Source organism: Schistocerca serialis, chromosome 4, assembly GCF_023864345.2.
Source record: "Schistocerca serialis cubense isolate TAMUIC-IGC-003099 chromosome 4, iqSchSeri2.2, whole genome shotgun sequence".
NCBI lineage: Eukaryota > Metazoa > Arthropoda > Insecta > Orthoptera > Acrididae > Schistocerca > Schistocerca serialis.
The window spans coordinates 725,216,601-725,224,016 of NC_064641.1; the positions used below are offsets into that span (position 1 = coordinate 725,216,601).

Here is a 7,416-nt window from a genome sequence, read left to right on the forward strand (position 1 = left end):
CACGCCCACATTGTCTGGAAGCCCACATGCACCATGTCACAGTACAGCACCAACACTCAGGGACCAGAGAAAACTGCCACCGTATATGCTGCACATCACATGGCTCCAGCTACAGAAGTGCATGTCAGCCAGAGAGAGGCCCACCGGTCTTGCAGGGTCCCCACACCATGAAGACCTGAGTAGAAGGAGTTCGAATGCCATCAACACTCTTAGCGCAAACACTCATTATATTCCGGACGAGATTTCCACTCGGCAGCGGAGTATGCGCTGATATGAAACTTCCTGACAGATTAAAACTGTGCGCCGGACCGAGACTCGAACTCGGGACCTTTGCCTTTCGAGGGCAAGGGCTCTACCAACTGAGCTACCCAAGCACGACTCACAACCCTCCCTCACAGCTTTACTTCTGCTAGTACCTCGTCTCCTACCTTCCAAACTTCACAGCTCTTCTCCGAGCACTTGCCCGCGAAAGGCAAAGGTCCCGAGTTCGAGTTCGGTCCGGCACACAGTTTTAATCTGTCAGGAAGTTTCACTCATTATATTGATTATTCTCAAATTTCCATGTGGTATACAAGCGACACAGGCGGTCCCGAAAGCGACTCAACGCAAAATGGGTATTATTTCACTGTTCACCCGTCCAGGGGGAACCACAAGCTGTCATAAGTTGTGGCAGACCGGAAGCTTTCTCAGGTTCTCTTAAACGATGTACAAAGGATGGGCAAGCCTCAACTTGGAACAAAGGCGTCCGCTAAGATGCTGTTTCTGGCCCCGTCTTGCTTGCTTGCTGCTATGCTTTCTACAGTCATTTCCAGACACAAGAATATTGGGAACCAGACACGGAGGATGGCTAGAGTTACTAGGCTGCTCCTTCAAAAAGTTCCCTGGTTGAAGGAGAATACTGATTTGAATATGAGACAGAGAGCTTCCATGACATGTGACTTTGACCAAGATTTTTGTAAATTAATGTATAATTCAATTTTCGGCAAAACAATGGAGAATTTGAGGGAACGAGGTGAAATTTTGATTAGAACCGAATGGGATAGGCGTTTTGGCGTACGAAAATGCATTGCCAGACCAAATTTTAACTTTGTTGCTGTGGAAATGGCGAAGACTGCAGTAGAGTTTACGAAACCTATTTATGTGGGGATCTGCATACTAGACGTATCCAAACTCTACGAGTACTCCTTTCTTTAGGAGTTGGCGAAAACTCATTACACAGATCCTAATTTACTTCATAAGGATACAGATAGCTTCGTCTGTTGCGTTAAGAACTATGATCCATATGAAGTAATCAGGTAACACAAGCACAGTAATGTATTCGACACGTCCTCATACACGGCCGATAATCCTTATGGTATTGTTCCACATGACAAGAAGGTTATTGGCCTTGTGGAAGATGAGGCGAATGGATTACTGATTGTGGAGTTTGTGAGTGTGCGATCAAAAATGTATGCATATCGCACGTTGAAAAGTGCCACCCAGAGGCGGCGGGCTAAGGGTGTGCGTCATATGGCATCAAGAGCCCTCTCTATGGAAGACTGTTTGCGGGGCAGCAGCCACAAATGGCACGGCAGACCAGTATTCGATCGAGAGAACACAAGGTGTACACTGTGCTGCAATCTAAAATCAGCCTGTCACGTCATGGCGATAAAAGGGTCATTTGTGATGATGGAACTGAAACTCTCCTGTGCTGACACTACTCACTTGCAGTGAGAAAATGGGTGGGGGACTCTGAGTAAGAGGGAGAGAATGAGACGCGCGCGCGAGTGAGGGAACAGTAGTGGAATGACCATTTTTGCATAGTGTATGTTATTTTGTGCGTGTGCGTGTGTGTGTGTGTGTGTATGTGTGTCTGTGTGTGTGTGTGTGTGTGTGTGTGTGTGTATGTGTGTCTGATGTAAATATTTATTTATTTGTGTGTACTATGTTCACATGTATATACACAAACCATATATGTGGAAAAAAAAATTAAAAGTTAAAAAATGTAGTCATCATCATCATCATCATCATTTAAGACTGATTATGCCTTTCAACGTTCAGTCTGGAGCGTAGTCCCCCCTTATAAAATTCCTCCATGATCCCCTATTCAGTGCTAACATTGGTGCCTCTTCTGATGTTAAGCTTATTACTTCAAAATCATTCTTAACCGAATCGAGGTACCTTCTCCTTTGTCTTCCCCGACTCCTCCTACCTTCTACTGCTGAACACATGAGTCTCTTGGGTAACCTTGCTTCTCCCATGCGTGTAACATGACCCCACCATCTAAGCCTGTTCGCCCTGACTGCTACATCTATAGAGTTCATTCCCAGTTCTTCTTTGATTTCCTCATTGTGGACACCCTCCTGCCATTGTTCCCATCTACTAGTACCTGCAATCACCCTAGCTACTTTCATATTCGTAACCTCAACCTTATTGATAAGGTAACCTGAATCCACCCAGCTTTCGCTCCCATACAACAAAGTTGGTCGAAAGATTGAACGGTGCACAGATAACTTAGTCTTGGTACTGACTTCCTTCTTGCAGAAGAGAGTAGATCGTAGCTGAGCGCTCACTGCATTAGCTTTGCTACACCTCGCTTCCACTTCTTTCACTATGTTGCCATCCTGCGAGAAAATGCATCCTAAGCACTTGAAACCGTCCACCTGTTCTAACTTTGTTCCTCCTATATGGCACTCAATCCGTTTATATCTCTTTCCCACTGACATTACTTTCGTTTTGGAGATGCTAATCTTCATACCATATTCCTCACATTTCTGATCTAGCACTGAAATATTACTTTGCAAACTTTCAATCGAATCTGCCATCACAACTAAGTCATCCGCATATGCAAGACTGCTTATTTTGTGTTCACATATCTTAATCTCACCCAGCCAGTCTATTGTTTTCAACATATGATCCATAAATAATATGAACAACAATGGAGACAGGTTGCAGCCTTGTCTTACCCCTGAAACTACTCTGAACCATCAACTCAATTTACCGTCAACTCTAACTGCTGCCTGACTATCCATGTAAAGACCTTTAATTGCTTGCAAAAGTTTGCCTCCTATTCCATAATCTCGTAGAACAGACAATAACTTCCTCCTAGGAACCCGGTCATATGCCTTTTCTAGATCTATAAAGCATAGATACAATTCCCTGTTCCACTCATAACACTTCTCCATTATTTGCCGTAAACTAAAGATCTGGTCCTGACAACCTCTAAGAGGCCTGAATCCAAACTGATTTTCAACCAATTGGTCCTCAACTAATACTCGCACTTTCCTTTCAACAATACCTGAGAAGATTTTACCCACTGCGCTGATTAAAGAGATACCTCCGTAGTTCTTACAATCTTTTCTGTTTCCATGTTTAAAGATTGGTGTGATTACTGCTTTTGTCCAGTCTGATGGAATCTGTCTTCAGTTATCCTGTGTAGCCATTTAAGACCTGACATTCCACTGTACTTGATGAGTTCCGACTTAATTTCATCCACCCCAGCTGCTTTATTGCACTGCAATCTATAGACCATTTTCTCCACTTCCTCAAATGTGATCCTATTTCCATCATCATTCCTATCCCATTCCACATCGAAATCTGAAACATTACTGATCGTATTTTCACCTACATTGAGCAACTCTTCAAAATATTCCCTCCATCTGACCAAGGAATCCACAGGATTCATCAGCAGTTTTCCTGACCTGTCCAAAATACTTGTCATTTCCTTCTTAACTCCCTTTCGAAGACTGCTAAGTACACTCCAGAATGGTTTTCCAGCAGCTTGACCCAAAGTCACCAACCTGTTTCCAAAGTCTTCCCAAGATTTCTTCTTGGATGCTGCAATTATCTGTTTGGCTTTGTTTCTTTCTTCAACATAAGTTTCTCTGTCTACCTGAGTTCTAGTATGTAGCCATTTTTGATAAACCTTCTTTTTCCTTTTACAGGCTGCATTGACTGTGTCATTCCACCAAGCTGTTTGCTTCATCCTACCTTTACACACTACTGTTCCAAGACATTCTTCAGCCACTTCTAGTACTGTGTCCCTGTACCTTGTTCATTCCTTTTCCAATGACAGTAATTGACTACATTCAACTATCTGGTACCTTTCTGAGATCACTGTTATGTACTTGTGCCTGATTTCCTTATGCTGAAGTTTCTCCACTCTTATCCTCCTACGTATGGACCTGACCTCCAGCACTTTCGGCCTCACAATACCAATTTCACTGCGGATTAAATAATGATCAGTGTCATCAAATGGTTCAAATGGCTCTGAGCACTATGGGACTTAACTTCTATGGTCATCAGTCCCCTAGAACTTAGAACTTCTTAAACCTAACTAACCTAAGGACAGCACACAACACCCAGTCATCACGAGGCAGAGAAAATCCCTGACCCCGCCGGGAATCGAACCCGGGAACCCGGGCGTGCGAAGCGAGAACGCTACCGCACGATCACGAGCTGCGGACGATCAGTGTCATCAAAGAATCTCCTGAATACACGTGTGTCCCTCACAGCCTTCCTGAATTCCTGATCTGTTATTGTATAGTCAATGACAGATCTGGTTCCCCTGCCTTCCCAAGTATACCGGTGAATGTTCTTATGTTTAAAAAAGGAGTTTGTGATTACTAAGCCCATACTGGCACAGAAATCCAAGAGTTGTTTCCCGTTCCTGTTGGCCCCCATATCCTTTCCAAATTTACCCATAACCTTTTCATACCCTTCTGTTCGATTTCCAATCCTGGCATTAAAATCACCCATGAGCAGAACACTGTCCTTGTCCTTTACTCTAACAACTACATCACTGAGTGCATCATAAAAACTATCCATCTTATCTTGATCTGTCCCTTCACAATGCGAATATACTGACACAATGCTAATTTTCTTGCTAGACACTGTCAAATCTATCCACATCAGTCGTTCGTTTACATACCTTATTGCAACTACGCTGGGTTCCATTTCTTTCCTGATGTAAAGCCCTACACCCCATTGTGCTATTCCTGCTTTGACTCCTGACAGTTAGACCTTGTATTCTCCCACTTCCTCTTCTTTCTCACGCCTTACCCGAATGTCACTAACAGCTAAAACGTCCAGCCCCATCTTACTTGCAGCCTCTGCCAGCTCTACCTTCTTTCCAGAGTAGCCCCCATTGATATTAATAGCTCCCCATCTCATTACCATTTGTTTGCCAAGTCGTATCTTAGGAGTCCCTGGTTTGTCAGTTAGAGGTGGGACTCCGTCACCTCCAAAGGTCCGAGGCATTTTGCTCTGATTGTTGCCAACATCATATTTAAAGTACCAGGGAAGCAGGTTGCTAGCCTTACTTGCCCCGAGTCCCATTGAATTTTACCCCTAACGGCTGAGGGACTAACCGGTGGATTTGGTAGTCTTTGCCGTATAAGCACAAGGGTGACCACGACTCAGAATATGTCCGAGATGCCCAGCCTTATTCCAAAGTAACTGGTATCCCGACTGTCGGGACCACTTATTTGGCCACTCATACGTTGCCCGTGGTTCATGAACTAGGACATGACGACAGGAACCCACACCATGAACATAATATTTGTTTATTTAATTATTTATCCTTACACATATATACTACTGGCCATTAAAATTGCTACACCACGAAGATGACGTGCAACAAACGCGAAATTTAACCGACAGGAAGAAGATGCTGTAATATGCAAATAATTAGCTTTTCAGAGCATTAGCAGTCTACCCGCCGGGAGACCCTCGTCACACGACATTATTATTATTATACACAAGGTTGACGCCGGTGGCGACACTTACAACGTGCTGACATGAGGAAAGTTTCCAACCGATTTCCCATACACAAACAGCAGTTGACCGGCGTTGCCTGGTGAAACGTTGTTGTGATGCCTCGTGTAAAGAGGAGAAATGCGTGCCATCACGTTTCCGACTTTGAAAAAGGTCGGATTGTAGCCTATCGCGATTGCAGTTTATCATATCGTGACATTGCTGTTCGCGTAGGTCGAGATCCAATGATTATTAGCAGAATATGGAATCGGTGGGTTCAGGAGGGTAATACGGAGCGCCGTACTGTATCCCAAAGGCCTCGTATCGCTAGCAGTCGAGACGACAGGCATTATTTATCAACATGGCTGTAACGGATCGTACAGCCACGTCTCGATCCCTGAGTCAAGAGATTGGGACGTCTGCAAGACAACAACCATCTGCACCAACAGTTCGACGACGTTTGCAGCAGCATGGAGTATCAGCTCGAAGACCATGGCTGCGGTTACCCTTGACGATGCATCACAGGCAGGAGCGCCTGCGATGGTGTACTCAACGACCAACCTCGGTGTACGAATGGCAAATCATCATTTTTTCGGATGAAACCAGGCTCTGTTTTCAGCATCATGATGGTCGCATCCTTGTTTGGCTACATCGGGGTGAACGCACATTGGAAACGTGTATTCGTCATCGCCATACTGGCGTATCACCTGGCGTGATGGTATGGGGTGCCATTGGATACACGTCTCGGTCACCTCTTGTTCGCATTGACGGCGCTTTGAACGGTGGACGTTACATTTCAAACGTGGTACGACACGCGACTCTACCCTTCATTCGATCCCTGCGAAACTCTACATTTCAGGAGGATAATGCACGACCACATGTTGCAGGTCCTGTACAAGCCTTTCTGGATACAGAAAATGTTCGACTGATGCCCTGGCCAGCACATTCTCCAGATCTCTCACCAACTGAAAACGTCTGGTCAGTTTTATTTGATTTATCGTATGGCAATACAGACACATAAGAAACAAACAGACAAATCACTAAAATAACAAACGTTAATAATTGCAAACCAACATTACTAACATAACAAAGTTTACAGATTACAAACAAACATCAAGTCTATTAATATAATATATCGACTCTGGGGTTGCGAGCAGGAAGTCGTTGGGGCTCCCATTATAGGCTCTTCTAGAACACTCTTCAACAATGTGGCTGATGGTTTGACTTTCTACGCAGTCACACTGAGGGGATGGTATTTTACCCCATTTATACAGGGATTAAGCACATCTGCCATGACGAGTTCTAATCCTATTTAGAGTGGACCACGTTTTGCGTGGTAGGTCAAAACCGGGTGGCTTTGTGTGATTTAAGGCATGTTATGATATTGCCATGCGTTCCATTTTTCAGACCATGCGTTTGTGATACTGAAACCTTCTGGTCAGTGGTGGCGAGCAACTGGCTCGTCACAATACGCCAGTCACTACTCTTGATGAACTGTGGTATCGTGTTGAAGCTGCATTGGCAGTACCTGTACACGCCATCCAAGCTCTGTTTGTCTCAATGTCCAGGCGCATCAAGGCCGTTATTACGGTCAGATGTGGTTGTTCTGGGTACTGATTTCTCAGGATTTATACACCCAAATTGCGTGAAAATGTAATCACATGTCAGTTCTAGTATAATATA

General features: G+C 44.4%; 1 non-coding gene across 1 annotated transcript; it reads right to left on the reverse strand.

Annotated features, from left to right (window-relative positions):
* Positions 1-299: 299 nt before the first annotated feature.
* Positions 300-374, reverse strand: Trnas-cga (transfer RNA serine (anticodon CGA)). The gene has a single exon. It is a non-coding gene; the product is annotated as a tRNA-Ser (tRNA).
* Positions 375-7,416: the final 7,042 nt, after the last annotated feature.